Below are 26,352 nucleotides of genomic sequence, written 5' to 3' on the forward strand. Positions count from 1 at the left end.
TGATTCAGGTGGTCTCATAAGAAAGTCAATGGGTAGGAAACCAGAAGTTCTACATTTTATTCTTGACCCTGTCAATGAGTCCATTTGACTATAAGACAATTTCTATAATTTTTCCTGGATGTTTTTCTGATTTGTAAAATGATTGATATCAAATTACATGAGAGTATAAAATTAAGTCACATTATTATGCTTTTCCTCAATTGCCTTTACCAAAAGAATTAAAAGTACATGAGGTCAGGACTACATAACCACTGAATAAATATTTCTCTGTCTGTTAAAGTTAAAATAGAACATGCTGTAGACAACACAATGTCTTTATTAGACAATATACTGCAGTATTTGGAAAAGCAATTAGTAGATTATTTTTCAGTTATGTGTCATTTACATGGAGGAATACAATTTTTAAATCCACAGTTTGGTATACAAGTCTTGAGGGATTTTTCTCTGCTTGCCTTTCTAATCTCATCTACTCATTTCAGCAGTGGTCATACTGAAGAATTCACATTTCTCAGAATGCATGCTCTTCTTCCTGGACTCCGTCTCTGCACATGTACAACCTCTTTTTCTCTCCTGTTACAGTAAACTCTTACACATCCTTCAAGATCCAGTTCAGAACTATCACCTTTTCCTTTTTTATAGATTTTTGCAAGCAGAGTTAAACATGACAATTTCTTGTGTTTCTATAATCTCTTAATTATACCTCTATTTTCCTACTACTATAATTACTTATTTACACATCTACCTCTTGATTTAACTGATAGGCCCCGGAGGAGTGAGATATGGATTGATTCATCTCCAGCTCCATTGTATCCAGTACAAAATAGGTCTTTAATAAATATGATTTCAGCAAGTGCCTGAATGAACTTCTATCATTTTTCTCAATGGAACATTAAGCTTTCTGTCCATATAAATTTCATATAGATTCAATACATCTTATCTTTATATAAACTAAATCTGATTTAATTTTCAATTAAATGTCACATTATCAATGATAACACAAGTTTCCATTTCTACTTTTGAGGACACTTGCTTCTTTCATTCTAAATTCTCCCTAAAATTACTCCAGGTTTTATGGACAAAGTAGGATTTCTCAAGCTTAATATTATCACCTTAAGTTTCACAGCAAGGTAAACTTTCTAAACTTCAGGAATGGCTTTTGAATCAATACTTTCCCCCACCAAATGTTCTCTCTTAATCAAAAAGTATTCCCACATCCACCACAAAAGACTGTGCTAGATTATTTCCTTTTCCCCAATTTCATCAGCATAGTCATTCATCCATTCATCCAACCATTCATGAGTCTATGCATTCATGTAGCCAACAATTGCTACTTAAGTACTGATTGTCTAACAGGCACTGAACTCAGGGCTGGAGATCTAAAGATGACAAAGACAGAGGACTTGCCCTCACAGAACACATAGTCCACAGAAGACAGGAAGATCAATAACAGCAACCACAACAAATAATGACGCTATGAGTTAAGTGCTACTAGAAAAATGTGCAAGGTGCAATGGATAAAATCCAGGCAGGAAAGCAGGGATTCTCAGATAGTTTGTAAAGAAAAATCTGAAATTACTTCATATGCCATACCTTTAAGGTTCTGAAGATACCCTGGCACTACCCCAGATCATCCTTTTCACTGACTTCGGCAAAGTGACAGAAACAATGTCCTACCCTCTTCACGGTATCTCTCAGCTGCTCTCAATTATTGTTAGGAAACACTTTATTTGAAAACCAAGATCCCTTTCCCCTTCAGCCAGCCTGTGGGGTGATACAAATATGGGAGCTGAGCCTATCAGTGCTTGTATCAAGCAGCTGAAAAACTTGTAGCCCATGAGTCATGGCTCTTTTCATGTGTTTCCAGATCAGTGGGAGGAGAGGCCTTTGGCAGGCAGCACTAGCAATCTAGCACCTATGATGATCACTTGGGGAAAGAAAGACACTAGAGCCACTAGGAGGGCTACACTGTCCTCCCACCTCCCTAAAGTATGCATATCCCCAATGCCACCACCAGGCCATGCCTCAAAATAGTGTGAGAGCCAAAACCCACATTTTCAAAATAAGGGACAAATAAATTAAGCTCCTACCACCCACCTCCCTTATGTGCAGTTAAGGAAAATCAAATGAAATAAACAAGCAAATTAGCAGCTGGTATATGAGCTGCAGATCACGATTGAATATGTTTTGAAGGCTCGGCCAACTAGTTCTTCCTGAATCGAATTTGCACTTGTTGGGAAAATAGTAATTAGTAATCATACTACTAATATTAATGTCTAATATCTATTGAAAGCTTACTTTGTACCAAACACCATGCTTACAATTTATAGGCATATCCTATTTAAGTGTTACAAAACTCATGAGTTTCTTCTATAATCCAGACTCTACAGATGAGGACTTGAGATTCCGAGAGACTAAATAATTTGCCAAAGTTTACTCAAACAGTGGGTGACTGAGCAGAGCCTATGTCTATTAACATAATTTAGAAAGACTTCCATATTTATAGCAGGACAAATACTGTGTCTCTACTACAGTCTAAAGGATGCCCATTGAAAAACTACATAGCTTCGTAAATAATTAAGAAGTAAAAAAACTAAGCATTTTCCATGTAACAAGCATTACTCTTTCCCAGAAATAACATAGAATTTGTAAATGGCACTGTCAGGCCTCTGAGGCCAAGCCAAGCCATCACATCCCCTGTGACTTGCACATATACGCCCAGATGGCCTGAAGTAACTGAAAAATCACAAAAGAAGTGCAAACGCCCTGCCTCGCCTTAACTGATGACATTCCACCACAAAAGAAGTGAAAATGGCCGGTCCTTGCCTTAAGCGATGATATTATCTTGTGAAATTCCTTTTCCTGGCTCATCCTGGCTCAAAAAGCTCCCCGCTCTAGCACCTTGTGACCCCCACTCCTGCCCGCCAGAGAACAACCCCCCTTTGACTGTAATTTTCCTTTACCTACCCAAATCCTATAAAACGGCCCCACCCTTATCTCCCGGCGCTGACTCTCTTTTCGGACTCAGCCCGCCTGCACCCAGGTGAAATAAACAGCCATGTTGCTCACACAAAGCCTGTTTGGTGGTCTCTTCACATGGATGCGCATGACAGGCACATGATAGAATAACCTCAAAATATTAAATTAAAGACACTAGGACATAAAATGATTTAAGTAGCTTCTACCATTTTCAAATTTGAATTGGAAATCTACCAAGAACCAGCCTTGTAAGATGACAATGGTTTCCAGTAAGTCAATAAACAGACCAAGGAAAAGCCTTCATGTGGTATTTTGAATAGTGAAGGAAGTCAAATATGGCTATACCCACTGTGATGCTTTCAGGATTTGGGGGAATTAGAAAGGACAAAGACATCTCCAAAAATAGCCTCCAAAGTCTTCTTACTCAAAGTGCACACTTTGGTTAGCATCATGACTGTGACCTAGGAATTTGTTAGAAAATAGAAAAACAATCCTTATCTCAGGCCTTCTAAATTAGAATCTGCACTGCAACAGAATGCCCAAGTGATTTCTAAGCACATTGAGGTTGCAGTACCACCCCTTCAAAACACCTCATCAGAATCTGCTGTAAATGCTTGCCAAGCAGCCAGGGCTGATGCCAGTTTAAAACAATTCCAGTCAACTATGACCTTTCCTGCATCCTTATTTCTTCTCCATGTCATCTACTCACCATTTTCATGGCTGCAGCCTTAATAGAAGCTACCCCCATCTTTAATATGGGCTATTTTAGTAACCTTCTAACTGTTCTCTCCCCTTTGCCTGCTGACCCCATGCTGTCCATAGTCCACATAGTAGCCAAGGAATCTCAACAACACGGAGAACAGATTGTGTTCCTCTTATGCCAAAAAGACTTCAGGGGCCTCTCTTTGCACTTAGTGTAAAATCAAGTATCAAAGCACAGCCTATGAACTCTAGTTGAATCTTTGTCTCATATGTCTCTTTCTCTTGTTCTTTCTTCTCCTTGAACATGCTGAGCTTATTCCTGCTTCAGAGCATTTGCAGTTGCTAAATATCGTCACATGGCTTTCTCTTTTTCAACAGTCAGGTTTCAACTTGAATGTCACCTCCTGAGAGAGAGCTCCCTAATGACTCTCTTCCATGTTTCCCTGAAATTACTTTGTTAACTCAATTTACAAATCATTAAAGATATTTTATTTGAATAGTTTATGTTAAACAACCAAAATTGCCTTTAACATAGCCTTCCTTCCTTTTTGAATTCTCTTTATTCTTTTTTTCCCTACTTCTGCCCTTGAACCTCAACTTCAACAAACCTCAAGTCTTATAAAAACAACTTTCACAAGAATTGTTCTGACCGTCATTGGGGTGGTATTGGCTCAATAATCACGAGCAGAGGACTAACAACAACAACAATCTCCTAACTCACCACCAGCAGATTTTACAGCAGTTAACGATGAAAATTACTAACTGAACCAATTTCCAAGGACAGGTACCCCCATCTTCTCCTCACCCTATAAAATCCCACTCCTGCTTTAACTTGGAGAGTTGCCCAGTCTTCGGGTGCTCCCAGTGCACATCAGCTGAATAAAGCCCCCAGCTCATTTTGAGTCACTTAAATTATTATCTTTTGACCTTACCTATTTTTTAGTTCCTTCCATTAGAATGTAAGCTCCATAGAGTCCTTTATAGTTAGGACCAATCTTTCTGATTCACCAGCATCACCAGAACTTAGGACAATGCTTCTCCCATAGGTTCTCAATAAATATCTGTGGGCTGATTTGTTTTTAAAAAGAAAACCACGTAGTTCCCCATACCCAACATAATTATTTCTTGCCTATCATATAAGCTGACCACATGGCCCCTTCTTCCTTGACCTTGTTCCTTAGAAGAGATTCTTTATTTCATACCCAAGAGTTATCTTGTTATTGAATGCAGCTCCAATAAATAAAGTTATTTATTGTCCTATTCACACTGGTTTTATGGCTGTAGTATCCACTGAATCCTGCCAAGGGCAAAAGCAAAGTGGTCCTTCTGTGTAGACAAATGGAATAGGGCTAAAATTTACTGACACTTCAAAAAGAAAGCCACGGAAACTCTCTGGAAGCTTTCACTCAGGGAAAATGGTCCCTTAGTATTTTGGTAACCAAATAGAGTTAGCATTATTCACAAAGTCCAAAAATGCCCAGGAAAGCGATGTGGCAGGTCATGGAGGACTGCAAAAGAAAATTCCAAGCTACCAACCAGGGGAAGGAGAACCCTAGACTGAACTCTACCACACAGATTTTACCCATTTTGTGTTTGCTTACTACTTCATCTAATTAATTCTTCTATCAGAAGATACTGGGATTGTTATCATTTTGGGCAACTAACAGTCCCATAAAATCCAGGGAAGAAAAGAAATACAAACAGTAAAACCAAGACTTAAGCTCTTAGCAGTAGCTGTACCCTAATGAGTGATTCTGGTATCTTTGTTCAGAGAGTAAATCTGAAGAAAACATTGTAATCTTCAGACATGTCAGTCTATCAAAGGCCAGATACTAGGGCTAGAAGTAATTTCCATAGCAAATTTACCAGGCACAGCTAATATTCCCCTACCTAGAGAGCAATGGACAAAAGAGGAACTCCATTTTCCTCCAGATGAAAAGCCACATATAATGGCACAGACTGAGCACGGACAGACTTGAGTTAAGAGACCATTATATCAACCAGAAGAAGAGAATATGGGGAGAAGTGGATATATTTGAGAGCTAAAATGGAGTTATAATTAATATTTACTGTAGATGATGACAGCTATGAACATATTTTTTGAATAATTGTTATTATATTACCTCAATAACCTAAGCACACAAAATTAATTCTAACCGTAAGTATCAAAATAATGTTTCCTGGTGACAAATTTATTCCTAATCATTCTCTCCTCTCTTTTAACACTATACATTATAAAAATCTCTATTGTATTATTCCAAGACCCATTTCTGTTAGTAAATTTAAAAAAGTAACCCAGGTCCACTTATGAGCACATATTTTTTTGCTTCTGGAAATTTAAAATGCATGGCTAATGTTTGGGTTAAACTGACACCAAGATATATTTGATAGCATATTCTAATTTTCTCATTGCATTCATAAATAACTTGGAAATTCCCCTCATTTTAAATTAGGAGAAAATTACATCATGCATAATGCTATCTGAACTGTGAAAATTGAAGATTTTCTTTCATTTACCCTTTAAAATTGGATTTATCTACCAATTATTTCAACCCTCCAAGACAAATTCACATACAGTTTCAGTAGAATGTGATTTCTTTGTAGGCTATTCTTGCTAAACCAAACTGATTCATAAGATAAAGTGTGGTTAAATAAGTTCCACATAGACAAGTCAGAAGTGGCAGCAGAGCAGCTTGCTTTTTCCTAAATGACTCCTTTTACCAACACCCAGCAAGACAGGGTACTTCTTTCTTCCAACCAACTTCAGGAACAAGATATCCAGTTACTACTGGTACGTTTTCTCAGGGTGGGTCATCACAAAAGTAGCTATGCCATTGGCTATTCTCCAATGTATTCAAAGCAGTTTTAGCACAATCTCTAAAACTAATTAAGTTAGGTGCTCACAAGTATAGAAAGTTCCTACTTATTCAGCAGTAGAGTAAGCCTTTATTGATTTCCTGTCAGTATGAGTATCTTCATCTCCAAGTCTTAAGTCACGTCTGCTTCTAGTTCAGAATGCTGGTTTTGTCTACTCTAAAGTCCATTTTTTAATATTTTATTTATTTGTGTGTGTGTGTTATTTTTGAGATGGAGTCTCGTTCTGTCGCCCAGGCTGGAGTGCAGTGGTGCGATCTCGGCTCACTGCAAGCTCCGCCTCCCGTGTTCACACCTTTCTCCTGCCTTAACCTCCCGAGTAGCTGGGACTACAGGCGCCCGCCATCACGTCCGGCTAATTTTTTGTATTTTTAGTAGAGACAGGGTTTCACCGTGTTAGCCAGGATGGTCTCGATCTCCTGACATCGTGATCCACCCACTTCGGCCTCCCAAAGTGCTGGGATTACAGGCATGAGCCACCTACTTCCAATATTTTAATGTAATATTCAAATTTCAATTTTCAGTGTAATTGATTTCTAAAGTAATAAAGAGGAGAAAGAAGATGCATCTCATTTTCTTTTAACCATTAAATGCCCCAATGAACTATTAAGACACACTTCCATTGAAATAAATTCATATGCATATTTACTACTTTATCTATTAATTTACATATATGCACACACACACACACATACATACACACATATAAAGGGACTATTGGGTGCTAGACATTTAAAAAATTGAATTATCAACATTTACCATTTGCCAGTCACTGTTTTAGGAATGAAGAATGCTATAGTAAGGGGGAAAATTAACAGTGCCTGACATTAAGATGTTTATATAGTCTAGTGGGGAAGAGAAATAGAGATGTGGATAGCAGCTCATACAAGGAGAGGTGACATCACAAATACACTATGTTGCTGATTGAATCACCCTGTCCCAAGGCTAATCTGGCAGATGTTTTGCATTCACTTCTATAGAATCTGGCATTATGCGATTCTGATTTGTGACAGACTTGTTTCTAGACTAAAACTGCAAATGCCTTCTTAGCATATTCTAAACATAGTTACTGGATTTCTGCATGTGGAAATACTTGCTTGAACCTGTAACTGTTTCCAAACAGGAAACAATATTCCACATGGTGAAGGCAAGCTGAAATTGGTATTGGTCTTTATAACACAAACACTGGAGGAACTTCAATGACCAGTCACGGAGTTCCTTAAATCATGCCCCTGATGAAATCTCACAAAGTATGCCAGATGTAGAGGCCGGACGCAGACTCACCTGTATGGAATTTGATTAGACTTGGGAAGCAGAAAGATACTAAATGCAATTACATTCTGATTCATTAGAGACCAAAGTTTGAAATAGTCAAGTTATTTCCAAGATACAAATCTTTCAATATTAAATGCATCATGTTGACTAGAATGAGTTATGGGACATAGCTCACAAGGGTGAGACAATGATAAGTAATGAGTGAATGATGTGCAGAATTCAGGACAAATGAGATCAAACTGTAGTTTACCATCTCTTTCAGGACAGTTTTTTTTTTTTGGAAGGTCTCCAAATCATGTATTTCAGAAGGTTCTGGTTTAAGAATTCTATTTGATGAAAGATCAGATGGAGAAAACACTTCCCTTTCTCCTAGTGAAGTATGTTTTCATTCTGCTGCAAGTCCATGGCAGGAGAAAATATTGTTTTTCAAATAAAAAGTATCATAAGTTATCTTAGTCCCTGTACCGGCTATAATAACTGTGCTCTTTTGGCTTACATCAAATCAGAGTTGATAATCAATTTTGCATCAACTGCGCCCTGGAGATATTCAGGAATAGGGTAGGAGACTTTCTAGGAGGTATGGGTTTGAGAAATTCTACAAGTTGGAATTCTTGGCTAGCAAATTATTTGATGCCTCTTTCGGTGCTTCAAATTTGCTAGTAACCAGCTCTAAAAATTTATATGCAAAGATTTTACTTTTAGTTCTTCTATATCCATAACAATATATATTATTTCCAGTATTTGTACTGGAACTCCCAGTAACTGACAGAATGTACTACTCACTTGTACCTTAATTATTACACAGGAATTTTTTTAAGCATTGTAATCCTATATTTTACACTTTCCTCCTTTAGTTGCACAAGTAGAAAAAAATATGTGGCAGGGAAGAATGTTTAAATCCAAGACCTTAGGTATGCCTTACTTAAGTCATAAAATAGTGGGAACAAACTTATTTACAAGTATATTTAACATAATGAGAGGTCAGTTTTTAATTTTCTTTAGGAATTAGATTATAGGCCTAGACACAGATGGTATATATGTGACACTGATTATGTTTAATCCAAGTAGAGTATAGGGGAGACATATTAGTCTTTACAGCCTAGTTAAATTCCAGTAACATAGAATCATCGAAAGGCATTTAAACTCTGAAAACGTTTTAATAATAGTTTTCCATCTACTTTGAATTGCTCATATAAATACTATTATTTTTATGAAGTCACATTTTTGAGTCACATTTGAATACCATCTACAATATTTCCAGTGCTGAAGATAGAATTTTTGTTTTCAATCCTGATCATTTACATCATATTTGCCAGCTCACAACAGTTTTCTACGTTTTCTAGAACTCGTTATTTTCTCCCTTAATGGCATTTCGGCTAAATAAAGGCAAAAAGAGAAGTAGGGTTTGATTTCCAGTTATCAAAATTGACAAAGAATTATGTGATTTACTCTTGATATAATTGAAAAGAAAAGGCATATGTTCATGTATACATGCCAGTTCTGTGGGAATCAAACGTTCTGGGAACACAGAGATGAAGAAGACCTGGTCCCCCTTAGGGGACTCACATTCTAATGAGATGAACAGATGTAGAAGTATGTGCAAGGGGCCAGGAAGGACAAATATAAGCCAGATGTACAGGGCAGGACAGGACCAACATTGTGGGATAACAATGAGACAAAAGCCAAGGCACAGGCATAGCAGGCGTGAGTCTTGAGAGAAAGAAATTTGATGATGAAGAATTTCCCATGATACATTAAGATATAAGTGCTTTATCCCTAAGAGTTTAGTGATGATATATTGAGATTTGCTGTGTGGGTTTCAAATGGGTGAAAGACAAAATTGAAGTCATGGAGACTTATGAAACGAATACTGCAGGAAAATATTTTTTAAAAGAAAGAGACGATTGTAGGAATGTAGGTAAGAAAGTATTGGACCCAAACTATAGGTGTGGCTTTGGTGCAGGAGAGGAGAAAATAGATTGAAAGGGATACTTCAAAAACAGAAAGGATGTAGTGATGTTAAGATATGACACGAGAAATAGAGAGACAGAGACGGTTCCCAGGTGGAGAGACTTTGCATGACGGTAGGGCAAGTTTGTGAGGGTACATGATATTTCACTTTTCTCCAAGTTAATTGTGAGGTATTTGAGATATCATTATAAAGACCAACAATGAAACTCAGTACATTTTCAGTTCCAAATAAATGATGTAGTATATGAGTCCTACTACTACTGGATAATCTAGCTCCACGTGGACTGCTCAGGTGTTGGTGTCTGAGCCTCAGGTATAGCTGCAGCAACAGCGGCAAAGATGGGCTTGAGGGCTTCTTCCATTCCATTATGAAGTCTATCTGAGGATATAATTTCCCATAGTAACAACTGCAATATAGTCACCCTTAATGAGTTGCTACGCTGTCTGTGGTATAAGAGCTAAAAGTCCTTGTCTTTGGCTCACCTGGTAACATCAAGCAGACTGAAATTATAACTTGAAGGTGTTTTTTCCAGAAGAGCTCCATGGCTCGTGTATGTGCATATACTCCTTATCAATAAACAGATGAATTGTTGAAACCCATAGCTTCTCACCCAACTCTTGCTACTGCCCTCCCAAATTTGGCTCTTAAACTTCTTTTCTGGATGGCTTCTAATTCCTTACTACTTTCCCACTTCATTCAAACCTTTATCTCAAATCTTATGTCTTGCTCGATCCCTATTGACATATTTATTGAACAAATGATTAAAATGAATAAATAATTAACAAAAGCTACATTTATCTGGCTTAGGTTTCCTTAAATGCAGTGTTCCATTTATTTTCCTCATAACCAAATATTTCAGTGTCTTTCCATTGGATAGATTCAGAATTCAGATTCAGCAATTTTACCCTAAAATTTAAAGGCATTCCACAATCTTCTTCCCAGTTACCTTCTGAAACATCTCTTTCTGTACTTGTTCTTGCAAATGCTTCCATACAATCAAAGGATGTATTTGCTTTTCCCTGAACAAACCGCATGTTTTTCTCCAGAACCTCTGCTCTCATCATATTGTTTGGCTGAAGTGTCACACCACATCTTCCCTACTCTTCTGTATTCTCACCCGTTTATTGAGACCAGACTCTGATTCCACCTTCCTCATAGTTTCCTAATATGGTGTTAGATGGCATGTTGTAGACGAATGCTGTCAGTTATTTCTTAAGTATTATTTTATCATGTTAAATACAGTTTTAATTCTAACTTTTCTTTTCAAAATTAATGACAGTATTTTTAATAAAATACATGTAATAAAAAGGTTAAAGGCATAATTATAGACACTGCTAGATTAATGTCAGGGATTCCCACAGACCATTTCTATGAGTGTACTTCAAAGAGGTATTTCCAAATTAGAGAATTAGGTCAACAGAGAAGGATGATTTGTTTGCTACTGTAAAGATATATATTAACATTTCATTTAGTTGCTTTTAATGTATTTTATGATCCGAAAGACTATAATTTGATAGGAAAACCTTTCTGGTATTCTATAGTTGTAAAGAAAATGCGATTTATCTCAAGACACCAATATAATATGAACTATATTAGATTATTAAGGAGAGCGTTACCTCAAAGTCAAAACCCTGACCATAACTCATAGAACTGCCACTATTGTAAGATGGAAATTGTTGATAGAAATGGACTAGACCAAGATATCTTCAAAGAGCCTGAAGAAGCAAAATGTTTATAAAGCGAATAATAGTAACTGCTACCACAACAAAACACTTATTGAGTGTTTATGAGGTGTCAGGCATTGTGCTAAGCACTGGCCTTGGATTATGTCACTTACTTCTGGAGATCGAGGTCAAAATATTATGACATTTGGCTTTAAACAAATGAACTTCTAGGTAGACCTGCTGTATATATAGACTTCACATCATTATCATCGTTGTCATCATCATCATCATCACAGTAACTTATATATAATATATCAGATACTTGGCTGAGTATTTTATATCAGTGATTTCATTTAATCCTTACAGTTGTCCCATTGGGTAACTACTAATATCTGACTGGAAATCAAAACTCTGAGAGGATACATTGCCCAAGATCTTTTTTTTATTTTTTATTTTTTTTGAGATGGAGTCTCACTCTGTCACCCAGGCTGGAGTGCAGTGGCACAATCTCAGCTCGCTGCAAGTTCTGCCTCCCAGGTTCAAGCAATTCTCCTGCCTCAGCCTCCTGAGTAGCTGGGACTACAGGCGCCTGTCACCGTGCCTGGCTAATTTTTTGTATTTTTAGTAGAGACAGAGTTTCACCGTGTTAGCCAGGATGGTCTTGATCTCTCGACCTCGTGATCCACCCGCCTCAGGCTCCCAAAGTGCTGGGATTACAGGCATGAGCCACCGAGCCCTGCTGCCCAAGATCATTCATTAGTGTCAGAGCTATGATTCAAACCCAGGCCTTACTTAAAGTCAATAATACCTATACACTTCATAGTTTATAGGTCAATCACAACTTACTGTAGTTTGCCTCCTCAAAGAAGAAAAGGGCAGCTTGTTGGGATGGCAGCATTCTAATAAATTCTACCCACTATCACATACCCAACAGCCAGAAAATGGCAAACCCTACTTCTTTCTCCCAAGTATATGAGACCTTCATAACGTGTAGATTTTATTAAGTAAAAATTCAAAGTTTGTGAAAGCTTGTGGAAGAGACCATACTTTATCCATAAAGGCAACACGATACCTAATAAATACTTTTTCTTGTCCCTTTATTTGAGATTAAATCCTCTATATTATTATGTATTACAAGGGTACAATTATATGTCACTTTGTGATTTTAAAATATCTATTACTAAATAATGGCACTTTAGTTAACCATGAGAGGATAAAGTAGCATTATCTGACAATGGACAGAACGAACCAATTACCAACTGGTCCCACCAACAAGAGAGAGATATGCTTCCTCCTGTTAAAAATACAGAAGTGTGACCAGTCAGAATGGCTACTATTAAAAAGTCAAAAAATAACAGATGCTGGCAAGGTTGTGGAGAAAAAGGAATGCTTATACACTATTGGTGGAAGTTTAAATTAGTTCAGCCATTGTGGAAGACAGTATGGAAATTCCTCAAAGACTTAAAGACAGAAATACCACTCAACCCAGCAATCCCATTATTGGGTATATACCCAAAGGAATATAAATCATTCTATTATAAAGACACACGCAGACATATATTCCTTGCAGCACTATTCCCAATAGCAAAGACATGGAATCAACCTAAATGTCCCTCAATGATAGACTGAATAAAGACAATGTAGTACATATATACCATGGAATACTATGCAGCCTTAAAAAAGGATGAGATCATGTTGTTTGCAGGGACATGGATGAAGCTGGAGTCCATTATCCTTAGCAAACTAACACAGGAACAGAAAACCAAACACCTCATGTTCTCACTTATAAGTGGGAGCTAAATAATGAGAACAAATGGTCACATAGAGGGGAACAACACACAATGGGGCCTTTCAGAAGGTGGAGGGTGGGAGGAGAGAGAGGATCAGGAAAAACAACTAATTGGTACTAGGCTTGACACCTGGGCCATGAAATAATCTGTGCAACAGCCCCCCACCCATGACACAAGTTTACCTATGTAACAAACCTACATTTGTACCCCTGAGCTTAAAAGTTAAAAATATATAGAAGTGTGATGTTAGCACAGGTTCTGATATTCATTCAGTCAGTCAGTTACCAGCCATGAGTATGTATGGGGCTCTGGGGTTACAGTCTTACAGAAGAAAGACAAAGGCCCTGACCTCAAGCATATTACATTTCAGTGAAAAATATCACATGTCCCCAAGTCTGCACATTTAGAAACAAGTTCTTAGATTATTTTCAGACTATAAGAGAACTTATCTGAAAATACATGACTCAATCATACAAAACATGCTGACTCTGGTGTACTACTAAGGAGATGTACAACAATGGTGTTTTCAATAAAATAACTGAAGTGAAAATGATGCTCTGAGTTAGGAGATTCCTCTAGCAGAGGTGTTAATGTGCTTCAGCTTATTAGAGGATTGTATCAAAGAAAGTTGAACTGACATTCACTTTTTTTGTGTGTTTTGTGTCTTCTTTACGTTCCTTCCCCCAGTTATTTTCTGGATCTTTAAAGTGTCCCCTATTATTTTGACCACACATGCACTGTAATGCAAAGGACATGATATATTCAGCAGAATTACTTAATTAGGTTTTTTGTAAGCAGTATGTGCCAAGTAGGCTAGGTTTGCTTTCTAGCCATAAAAATATGCCTGCGATGCATGCCGTGTTCCCGAGGAGGAAACACAGTGATTGATGTGATGATAAAACGATGAAGGGAAGGATAAAGCCAGAGAGAGAAAAGTCTCAAAAGGGAAATAAAGTAGGGTAGCAGCTGCCCTCATCTTAATTGAAGCATAAATTTCAGAAGCAGGATCTGAGGTTTAATTTCAAGCATACACTGACAGTTTGTGTGTGTGTGTGTGTGCGTGTGCACACTTGTGTGCATATGTGCACTGCTGTGATAAAAAACACACAAGCTCTTTTCATCCTTTGTATGAAGGGTTTTTAAGTCAGTTTTATAAAGGAAAAAGTTGCAAATGTATAAACGTATTGATTTTCATTGGAAGATGTTTATTTAGTCAGCATTTAACAGAGAATAACAGAATCCATGAAGGACAAGTGTTTCAGGCACTAGAGATACAATGGGCTAGAAATCACACATTTCTGCACTCATGGAGCTGAACGCTCTTAGTTTATCATTTCTTTCTGTACTTATCTTCCCTACTTCTACCGTACCCTTTGCCATAATCTTTAAAAAAAAAAAATATATATATATATATATAAATGGCTTCATTTTCACATTTAACACCACCATAGCTGTGCATGCAAAAACACTACAGTCTAGCCACTACTTATACATCCAGCCTCTTCTTGCATCCCTCCCGATATTCCAGTTTCAAGCTTTCCATTCCTCAAACATAACATTTATTTTTACATAATGGTGACTTTGTCAGACTGTACTCTGAGCCTCAAATACCTTCATACCAGTTTTCTATCATTAAAACTCCCTCCATTTGATTGCAGTGCAGCTGAAATGCCTCTTAAGCGCCATGATTTTTAATATTTCTAACAGTTTTAACAGTCCTTCATCTTAATTTCTGGATAATTTTGCGTGGAATGTGTCATTAAAGCTCTCAGTTCATTTGTGCTGAAACGAGCTGTTCATATGTCTGTTCATATGGCTTGTTATTTGTTGTTATTTTTTCTTTGGTAAGTGTGAACTACTTGAGGACAGGGCAGTGAGGGTTGCTAATTTGTTTCTGGCCACATGCTGTTTTACATGTGTTAGGCTTTTAAAAAGTGTTTACAGGGCAAATAAACATGCAGCCAGAAAGTATTTAACAGTCACATGAGAGTTTTCATGAGGGAATCAGCTGCCTCATTAAATTCTCAATATTTTATTTCAGAAGGTCTAAGAATGTGAAGAGCTGCACAGGTGAGAATGCCCACTGCTCTCTGCAGATAGCAAGGGATGTATTGCATACACAGGTGCTATTTAAGTGTTTTTCATGAATCACCTTGGGGAAGGCAAAGTCCATTAATGGGGCATACTATTATCAGGAATGTTTTCAGAGATCTCATCTTTTCTATCCTGTCTTTATAGCTTAATGTTGCTTCTATGTATGAGCCTGTAGTAATGTAATCCTAAACTTGGCAAATCTTTACTTTAAAAAAATTCTTTAAGAATGAAAAATTGCTTCTAAGCTTAGAAACAGTACAAAGTTTTATAGCTTTGTTATAAACTTCTGAGAAACAGAATCAAGACACCTTGACACTCTTTCTACCTTACGGAGAAGCTAATATACATCACCATAAAATAATGTAACTGCCATTCATATAACAGAGAACAAAATAAATTTAAAACTAATGTAAACTATAAAACTATAATATATAAATTTTCTGTTCATTTTAAAACACTTAACCTTTAACTGTGAAAACATATTAATTCACTGTTAAATCTTTTATATTCCAGATGACACTTCTAATTCATATATTTGTATACAGAAAAGTGGAATGGACTATCTCTGTACATCCTGATTAGCAGGATTCACTTCGAAGGGTTATGTAAAGTTTTGTGTTATAATACTTGGATCAAAATTATTTGTCCATTTTCCCCATACTTATGACTTACACAGTTCAGAAAGATAAAGTATTCCAAAGAAAGAAAGTTCATATCTCACAAACAGGGGAGCTCTTCCTTTGTGACAAGACAATTATTAATTGCATTATCTTATGATTATTTACCTTCAAAACAGGCTTAATTAATTTTATCTCCCTTTTTAAAAGTTTTTCTTTCTATACTTAATTTGAGCTAATATATTATCAAAATCTAGGGCAATATTCAGGGTTTTGACCTCTAGGGGACTAAGTATTCTAACATTTGAATGGTTTAATTAGCTACTCTTGCACTGAAGCTTCTTCTCTCTCCAGTCTCTCCATTTTTGGAAGTAGTACCTCACTCTCCTGGGCACGCAGGCTGGGAACCAGGAAGCAGGGCAAAGAGGTATTCCCTCCACATTGTAATTCAAGAATGCCAGAAAATTGTCTTCTCTTTTCCTCATGCCCTTCATACAAATTCCTCCTGGTTCACTGAAACATGAAATTCCATCATTTATTGCAGGCTCACAGCCAGGAGAAGGGATGCCAGGAAGCCATGTACATGTCTTCCTTTCTAGTGTTGACCTGGTGCCAGGCACTCTGTTATTGACTCTCCATCATTCTTCTGCATTACACCTTTTTCTTAGTGAGGGAACCAAAGATCAGAGAAGTTAAGTAATCTTTTTAGGGTCACAAGGCAGATTGATAGAAGATATGATAATTGAACCCAAGTTGGCTTGACTCCCAAATATGTGATTTAGCTACTATTCTAGGCTAATATTTACGTGGGCCTAGCACTGTATTAAGTATTTGTCTTACTAGATACTTGTTTTCAGGGCAAATCAGTGGAGCACCTGATGAAAGTGCCCTACCCATATCAATTTACACCTCACCGCTGCAGTGCACTGGGCAAGACTTTGGACTGCCCGAGGTCATTCTCTGGCTCCTGCTCTCTCCAGAAACACTAATATGGCAGACTAAAAGTGTTACAGAAACACTGGGGTGCTCAGTCTAGCTCCTGCTCTCATCGCACAGAAAGCCAATCACTGATACGACAGTATTGCCAAGTAAGAAGACTTTAATCAGGTGCTGCAGCTGAGGAGATGGGAGCTCAGGCTGAAATCTGTCTCTCGGATTGACTAAAATTAGAGGTTTATATAGCAGGGAAGGAATGTAACAATGTGTGAGAAAACAGGAACTGAGGAGGGGCAAGGAAGCAATCATGAGGAGTGAGGGGCCTGGCATCTCATTGTCTGGATGTGGGTATTTGGTGAGTGTCAGTTCTTTGATACTTTATTTTTTTTTTCAGAGGCCTGAAGGTCATTTCCTGAGGAAGGAACTCAGAGAAGACAAATGTAAGTTTCAAGCTTTAAGATCAGAAGGGTCAATTTCTATGTTTATCTTAAAAACTATCCATAGGAATACTGGGTCGGTTTGGGAGAATTAACTCTCCCACCCCAACCCCAGCAGCCCTCAACCAATGACTGACGAGAATGGTGTATACAAGCTGCAGCTCCCTTGCCTCTTGTGAGGAAAAACCCTGCACTGACTCTCAGAATTATCCACTGGGATTAAGCTCCAGTTGTCCACTTAATGACACTTTTGATAATACATCCTTTATCAGCTGTCCTTCTTACCCTGTCTCAGTTTCCAGTTTACCTATAGATATTTCCTGGCATCTTTTCCAAAATAATCTAATCTATTTGCACTTGAATCTTGGTGTTGGGGTTCCCAAAGTCTGCTTCTTTGGAACCCAAACTAAGGCTATCAGCATCATCTAAAATACAGATTTTCAGGAAGAGAAGGATTGGTGGACTTTGAGATCATCAGGCACTGAAGTGAACAGAAAAAGAGCTGGGCCACTCTCATTTGTTCCCAAATCATTACTACATCCACGTGTTCCTTAGTCCATCACTTATAGCTAGGGAGATGGTGTCACATGTTTGTCCGTGAACAGATACTATGCCAGTTCTAGGGAACAGGGATAATACAATGAACAAAATGGATACAATGCTCTGCCCTTATGGAAGTTATAGTCTAATAGCTGCCAAGAGATTTTTTAAAAAGAACCAAATGGATCTTCTAGAATGGAATAAGACATATCTGAAATGATTTTACAAATGTTATAGGCTTAACTGCAGGAGAAAGGATGAATGAATTTGAAGACAGATGAAAAGAAATCATTCGAGCTGAAGCAAATGGAGTAAAAATATATTTTTTAATGAACAGAGGCTCAGTAATTGTGGGACAACATCTGACATGTAATTAGAATATTAGAAGAAGAGAGAAAGAATGTGGCAGAATATTTACTTGAGGAAAATGATGGCAGAATTTCCAAATTTGAGAAAAAGTAATTTAACTTGTAGACCCAAGAAACTTGGCAAATTCCAAACAGGATAAATTTAAAGAAAATTACCATTAAGCAAGTCATCAGCAAACTGCTAAAAACCAGAGATAAAGCAGCCAAAGAAAAAAGACACATTGCCTATAGGAGAACAATTATCAGAAATAACCAAGCCAGAAGACAATGGAAAACCATCTTTAAAGTGCTTATAGGGTGAAGAAAGACCTGTCAACCTAGAATTTCATAACTAGTAAAAGTATCTTGAGTTATCCTGAATGAAGCCAAGTGAGTTATCTGCATCATTTGATCTGTGGAGGAACTTGTTTGGATAAGTTAGGCTACAACATGTGTCAGAGGGACTGCAGAGTATGATTGGGAGCCAGCCTGCCTGAGTCCAATTTCTGATTCCAGCTGTCACTAGCCAAGTGAACTTGGGCAAGTTCCTCAGTTTCTCTCTGCCTCACTTTCTCATCTCTAACATGAGGATAACAATAAGGTCCAACTCACATGGGTATTTCATGGATTAAGTGAATTATTTTATTTCCAACAGTCTGAGGATTTTCCCTGTATCTTTCTGTTGTTAACTTCTAGTGTAATGCCATTATGGTCCAAGAACATATTTTGCATAACTTCAATTCTTTTATCTTTATTTTTTAATTTTATTTTTGAGATGGAGCCTTGCTTTGTCGCCCAGGCTGGAGTGCAATGGCGTGATCTCCGCTCACTGCAACCTCCACCTCCAGGGTTCAAGCGATTCTCCTGCCTCAGCCTCCTGAGTAGCTGGGATTACAGGTGCCTGCCACCATGCACAGCTAATTTTTGTATTTTTTAGTAGAGACGGGGTTTCACCATATTGGTCAGGCTTGTCTTGAACTCCTGATGTCAGGTGATCCACTGCCTTGGCCTCCCAAAATGCTAGGATTACAGGCGTAAGCCACCACGCCTGGCCTGATTTTTTTTTTTTTTTTTTTTAGACGGAATCTAGCTCTGTCTCCCAGGCTGGAGTGCAGTGGCATGATCTTGGCTCATTGCAAGCTCTGCATCCCGGGTTCATGCCATTCTCTTGCCTCAGCCTCCTAATTTTCTTTTGCATTTTTAGTAGAGATGGGGTTTCACCGTGTTAGCCAAGATGGTCTCAATTTCCTGACCTCATGATCCACCTGCCTCAGCCTCCCAAAGTGCTGGGATTACAGGCTTGAGCCACCACATCTGGCTGGCCCTGATTTTTTAAAATTATTTTTATTTATTCTTTTTTTTATAGACAGGGTCTCACCTTGTCACCCAGGCTGGAATGCAGTGGTATTATCACAGGTCACTGTTACCTCAAACTCCTGGGCTCAAGCAATCCTCCCACCTCAGCCTCCTAAGTAGCTGGAACTACAAGCACACACCAACATTCCCAACTAATTTTTAAAAATTTTATAGAGATGAGGTCTCACTTTGTCGTCCAGGTTGATCTCAAATTCCTTGTCTCAAGTGATCCTCTCACCTTGACCTCCCAAAGCACTAAGATTACAGGTGTAAGCCACTGTACCCAGCCACAAATTCTTTTATTTTATTTTTTCTTATTTTTCTTTATTTCCTTTGATACACACTATCAACACACAAATTCTTTTAAATTGTAAATGTCTGTTTAATGACTCAGGATATAGTTTATCTTGGTAAATATTTCCTATGCAGTTGAAAAGAATGTAGATTTTGTTGTTGGGTGGAGAGTTCTATAAATATCAACTAGATCCAGTTGATTGATGGTATTGTTCAGTTCTTCTAAATCCTTACTGATTTTCTGTCTGCTGGTTGTAGTACTAAGAGAGGAATGTGAACATCTCCAAAAAAAAATTTTTTTTTAAGTTTTCCTTTCTAACTCTGAGGTTTTGACATATAACCCAATTTTATGGTAAATACTGAAATAAAAATAACTAGGATTAACTCTAAGACTTAAAGGTATAAGACTATGGAAGTCTATCCCAAAGTATTTTTGCTACAATTATGTGTTAGATGTCAATGCTAGGAAACATAGAATGGGGTTGCGCTTTCTTCTACTAATGTATGCTGTGTTTTGATGTCCCCTTCATTTACAGACTATCAGAAGTCTTCTAAATGTGAGTAATCCACTTTGCCACTAAACAGGACAAAAAAATTATACACCAGCTCAGTTCGTCAAACAAACATTACTGCCACGAGATTGGTAATCTACACTATTTCAAAAAAATTTTAAATTTGTAGCTATTTGGGTTTTATACTCTCATGATATCATCTTATATGCAAATAAGTCATTAGGGAATTGAAAATTAATGTTTATTAAACTTTAAAAGATTGTTTTCAAACACTTCAGAAGTTTTCATTTATATCTAAATAATTATGTCAGGCTATAATTTACTGACTGAGTTCCATTTACTTTATTTTCAGATAGTATGAAAGCTATATTTGTTAAAAGCTTAAGGTGTTCAAGCATTAGTGACATAGAATAATCTCCATCCATTGCTTTCTAAATAAAGGAATTTTACGTTCTTTTTTCTGTTTCTATACTTGAACTTAAAGAAAATCTTGCCTTGCAATGCATAACATTCAAAGAAACTGTTAAAGTCTAGATGGTCTTAGAGTCAGAAGACAAGAATACCTTGTAGTTTCTTCAGGTAATTATTGATAACAAATTTAATTGATGTTTTAGGGGAGGAAGCGAGTTAAAGAGAGAGATAAGAAGATCTGACCAAAATATGGTTAATAGTTGAGAAGAGTTTCCAGCATGTAATAGACAAAGTAGATAAAAGAGTACTTGAATAAGAATGCAATATTTTATATCCTCAGAGCCAAAATAATATAGTTTGTCATTGTATCACCATCTTAAATAAATAATAGTTGAATAGACTTAGAATGATAAATACTTTCAAAGAAATAAAAGGCAGAACAATGGTATAATTTTCTGAATTGGAGTAACTTTGAAGCATATTTATAAGATCATATGCCATGAACTGATATTCACTTCTATGTTGTATAAAATATAAATACTTAACGGCAACACTTTCTCTTCTGCACCTTCAAAAGTACAACTTTTTATGCCATTAGAGTTCAGAACAGTAGCTTAAAGAGGAAATCTTTATAGTACCGGCCTCTACAGTATTAATATGCCTGTATTATGTGTATCTTAAAATAGCTCCTTTCTCCTCTTATGAGTAAAGGGACTCAATTATTACTATATGCATTCTCCTAAATCCAAGGGATCCCCATTCTTTAACAATCTGCTCAGTGGACTTAGAAAACAAATAGAAAAGCTATACATTATTCATATATCTTGGCAGCACACTAAAGCCCTTAGAGCAAGTGATAAATGATCAGATGTCTCCCTCAAACCTTACCTGGTTTACTCTTTTGAAAAATCCAACCCTTGCTGTCTCCCACACAAAGCTCTTGGCCACTGGGTGAAATCCAAGCTGGGTAGTTGATCATGATAATTCCAGCGTGTCATGGGCAGCAGCATCTCTCAGAGTCCCACAAGCCAACTGCTTGAAACGAACCTGCAACAAACAAGATATTTCTCCGTTTTAATTGAAAAATAGTGAACTGTGTCCTAGGTCCAGGAGGCATCACAACTTAATAAGGGTATCATAAAGGAGTGTGTGAGGGACTATAAATGCCTCTCAAGATGCTGATAAACATTAAAACTGGAAGACTGAAGTCTATGTACTACAAAAGGTGTTTTTGCCAAATGCATGTTCCTCTGCATGTTGTTATTGATCTACTAAGCCATCAGTTATTAATGAACATTATTGATATTAAAACTTATACATGCTATAGTATGTACCACCTCTTCTTCAGGTAGGTAACCAGTTGGGGTACTCAGAGAATTTTTCTACTTTACCTATAATATTCTCAGGGTAACTGGGCAATGGGTTGCAACAGGGCAACGCCCATGAGCATTTAGAGCAAAATCCACAAGATTGCTGATCAATTCAAGGACAATTTCCATTGTGATTTCTGATGCTCCATTCAATGTCAACATTCCTTATATAAATGTTGGGTCACCTCTCTAGGATAATGTGTGAGAAACAACTTTGAGGGACATATGTAAGGTGTTGCAAATTGAGCAGCTACCATTATTGATACCAACATACAGACTGTAAGACAGTAACCAATGTAAATGCATCGTAGCCAGAGTCTGTACACAAAGGAATGACCAGACTCAAGAAAGTAATTAAACAGCTAATTTGGGGGCAATGTACCACATATTTAATGATTCAGTTGTTTATGTCCATGAGTAAATATGGCATTTAAACTTAATTAGCATGTTTGACTTTCATTCATACAGAGAAAACCTATGTATAATCAGTAACCTTTATTGGACTGTTACCTGACACATAAGCAACACTTCAATACACGATTAGGATGATACTAATGAACAAAATTGCTCATTGGTCTTCCCAGGATAGCTCTTAAAAACTATTAGATTTTTTATAACTATAACAACCATATTTAGTAAGACATATAGAGAAGCAAATTTATTACTGTTATTTTCTAAGTAGTGCACAGAAAGGGCTTAGAGGTTATTCTAAGTGTGTAGGGGGACTTGTGAATAACTACATTCTGAAAGTTCATGGACACAGGTGCAGAAACTGATTTTAACAAGCAACACAATAATAAATCCTCATGCACCTGTGATTAGAGCTGCGTGGATTCCCAGAAGTCAGTGTGCAGACTTTGTTAAAAGGCACAACAGTATGATATCCTATTATGCCATTTCAGCCAGAATGCTAAGATGACAAAGGGTTCAAGTTGAACACATGCCTTGCACTAGAATGCAGAACTTCAAAATAACTCCTTAAACAAAGAGGTGTGTATGTGACACTAAATGACCATACTGCAATTCAAAGCAGGAGCGTTATGTTGATGCTATTTGATACCCATAAATACCCACACCCCCTCAACACACACAAGTCTAAAAGTTTTGTATTTGTTGATCCAAGTTGTGGTACTTATTAACCTACAACCTTAGTCAACTTCTAGATGCAAACTGTTTTTATTCATGCCAATATTTTTTTTTACTTCCTATCTTCTCTGAAGATCTTCTGGAAATTATATAACTTATCTTATAAAACAAACCTGTTTTCATGAATGGTAAAGCCTTTTTGGTCTTTTGGCAGCCATGAAGGATATTAAAAGAAGCTGTATACTAGTGGACCATATGACAGGGAAGAGTTTATAAACATAATTTCTAAGCTTCCAAACTGGCTTTTAAGTGAGAAAGTTTTGAAAGCTACTTGCTTTGGAAGCACCCGTCTGTGACTTAGTGCCACTTCTCATACTTGGGTTCTGCCACTTATTATAAAAAAGTGAAAATAAGTCAGTATAACTACTTGCTTTATAAAATGGCTTTATTTTATTACACAGAAATGATGCTATTTCTCCCTCCTCAGAAGGGGTAAGTTTTGTGTATTTTCTTTTCAGCAGTGATGATTTTCTACTGATCTTTGTTCATTTATTTATTCATTAGCCCTCTTATTCATTCCACAAATTTTATTTGAGTACCTCTATGGTGCCAGGCATGGGATTTGGTGCTACAGGTACAAAACAAAAAGACATACATTCTCTTCATGAAAAGATTATCACTGATTCTATTCTGATTTAACATTTTCTTGTAACCAAGAAAGGCAGCAACATTACATCCAATCAAGATAATTAGCCTTACCTTATGAACAATCTGCTATGTGACCAGAGCTGGGAAATTTATGAGGTTTGTCAGTGAGTAAAGCACTACAGGCCAAGGGAAAATCTACAATATAGAAGGATCAATTCACATAGCTAATGCCTGTGAGGTTGTTATTCGATGTGATAGCTTTGTGTCACTCTCATATCTTCTTCCACAACCTCATGTAGCTGAGTTAAAATGAATCAGATAATCCAACCAATTAGGTTTTGATAGTACAATAACATCTACGGCATCAAACACAAGAGTCACTGCCTTCCAACTGTTGTGTAAGGAATCGCAATACAATCCTGTGTGCTCTGCATCACATCCAAGTTAACAGACTTTTGTGTGTGGGAGGTAGGGGGAGATGCTATTGCACAAGTTGCTTTACACAGTTTTTGTATGATTATTCCATTTGTTTTCTGTAAATTTTTCTGTAAAAATTAAATGCATGTATTCTCCTTGAAGAGAAGTCTATGAGGGGTCATAAGAAGTACCAATTCCATGACTTTGGTTTGAAACTGTATCCTGTCACCAACTTTCATTATGAAAAAATACACTTCAAATAATTTTTCACTTATCTCTCTCCAAATATGTAATTAATGAGAATACAATTAAAACAAAAGGTAGGAATAATTATTATTTAAAATGCTTTTAGATAGTAAGTGACTTTTTAAAATAAAATCAATATGATTTCCAAAAGATTTAATTATTTTATGTTTTGAAACTGCTATTATGGGGATGTGTAGTATGAAAACAAGCTATTTTCTTCAATGCTTTCATTATTTTTGAGAAACTTATTCTTTTAAAAATGAATTCTGGGCTAGGTGCAGTGGCTCACACCTGTAATCCCAGCACTTAGGGAGCCTAAGGCGGGCAGATCACGAGGTCAAGAGATTGAAACCACCCTGCTCAACATGGTGAAACCCCACCTCTACTAAAAAAAAAAAAAAAAAAAAAACACACACACACACACACACAATTATCTGGGAGTGGTGGTTGCATGCCTGTAATCCCAGCTACTTAGGAAGCTGAGGCAGAAGAATCACTTGAAGGTGGGAGGCTGAGGTTGCAGTGAGCCAAGATCATGCCACTGCACTGCAGCCTGGGCAACAAGAGCAAAACTCTCTCTCTCAAAAAAAAAAAAAAAAAATTATTTTCCTGTATGTAAATTATACCTCAATAATGTTGATTTAAATGTTCTAAAATGAATTTTTGACAATATGCAAAGAGGTTCCAAATAGGGCCATGGTATACAGAAGTGGTTGATAAATCACTGTTATACATTAATTTAAAGCAAAACAAGACCAAAATAAAATTTGGAAAACAAATGAGAAGAAATTCTAACACGTACAAACCCTGTTTGCCTGTTTGGTGGTCTGGCCCTAAGTGCTCTGTGATTGAATTTTGGTATTCTTTGTCTTTCCTTATGCACACCACTACTACTACCCTTTTAGTTTACCTTATTGCTTTGAAGAAAGCTTTCCAAAGGATCCCCTTAGCACTTAGGCACTCATGTTATAGGCTATTGATTTGCACTTGTTGACAAGTTGTTTTTTATATGTTATCTCAGCTTCATCTTCCCCATGGAGACATGTCGCATAGCCCTCTAGGTGGCCAACAGAACTAGAAGAGTACTCAGCATTCAATGAGTTCAGTGCATTTGTTAAATGATTGCTTGCTCTTGGTATATTTTGCAAGCTTTGTGTCTAAGTCACTCATTTTCCCACACTAACACAGAGAATATAATAATCAAGAATGTACAAACAGGTAGATTATCAATAATCAAAGTTATGAGGCTTTCTACCTTAGAAATGTCAAATTTAGCCTTTTCTGTCAGTAATTTTAGGGAAAGGGTAGGTTTGGCCATTTTTTATTCACAAAATTATTGCTTCTAAATTCTTTTTTTTAATTCATTTAGTCTGATGAAAAGGTCAAAAAGTACTTCTCAGCAGGCAGAGGTCATTAACAACCACCACTAATACTTGTAAATGTTGCTATCTATTTTATATGTAGTTTCTTTTTAATGGTCTCCTAAACTATGGGAAGTTTGTACTATAATAATGCCCACTTTATGGTGATGAAAATAAGAATCAGAAAGTTTAAGTTACTCACCCAAGGATATACAGCCTTTGAAAAATGGAGCTGTGATTTCAATGCAGTTAATTGATAGTGCTGTACTGTATTAACTCAATTAATAATAAGTTCCTAGAGATTGGATTTGAAAGATCCACTCAATTTATAGATGAAAAGCTTAGTCCCAGGGAAGTAAAGTGACATATTAGAGGCTACTCAGATCTCAATAGGGTCTGGATAAGCATTTAAACCCATGATGCTCCT

General features: G+C 37.0%; 1 protein-coding gene across 12 annotated transcripts in view; it reads right to left on the minus strand.

Annotated features, from left to right (window-relative positions):
• Positions 1–26,352, minus strand: part of LOC105493874 (leucine rich repeat and Ig domain containing 2) — a 1,258,361-nt gene that overhangs the window by 301,265 nt on the left and 930,744 nt on the right. For all 12 annotated transcript variants that reach the window (XM_071077897.1, XM_071077888.1, XM_071077895.1 and 9 more), the window contains one exon: positions 21,686–21,844. The gene's annotated coding sequence lies outside the window, so the exon portion shown is untranslated. The remainder of the gene's footprint in view (positions 1–21,685; positions 21,845–26,352) is intronic.

This window comes from Macaca nemestrina, chromosome 14, assembly GCF_043159975.1.
Source record: "Macaca nemestrina isolate mMacNem1 chromosome 14, mMacNem.hap1, whole genome shotgun sequence".
Taxonomy (NCBI): Eukaryota; Metazoa; Chordata; class Mammalia; order Primates; family Cercopithecidae; genus Macaca; species Macaca nemestrina.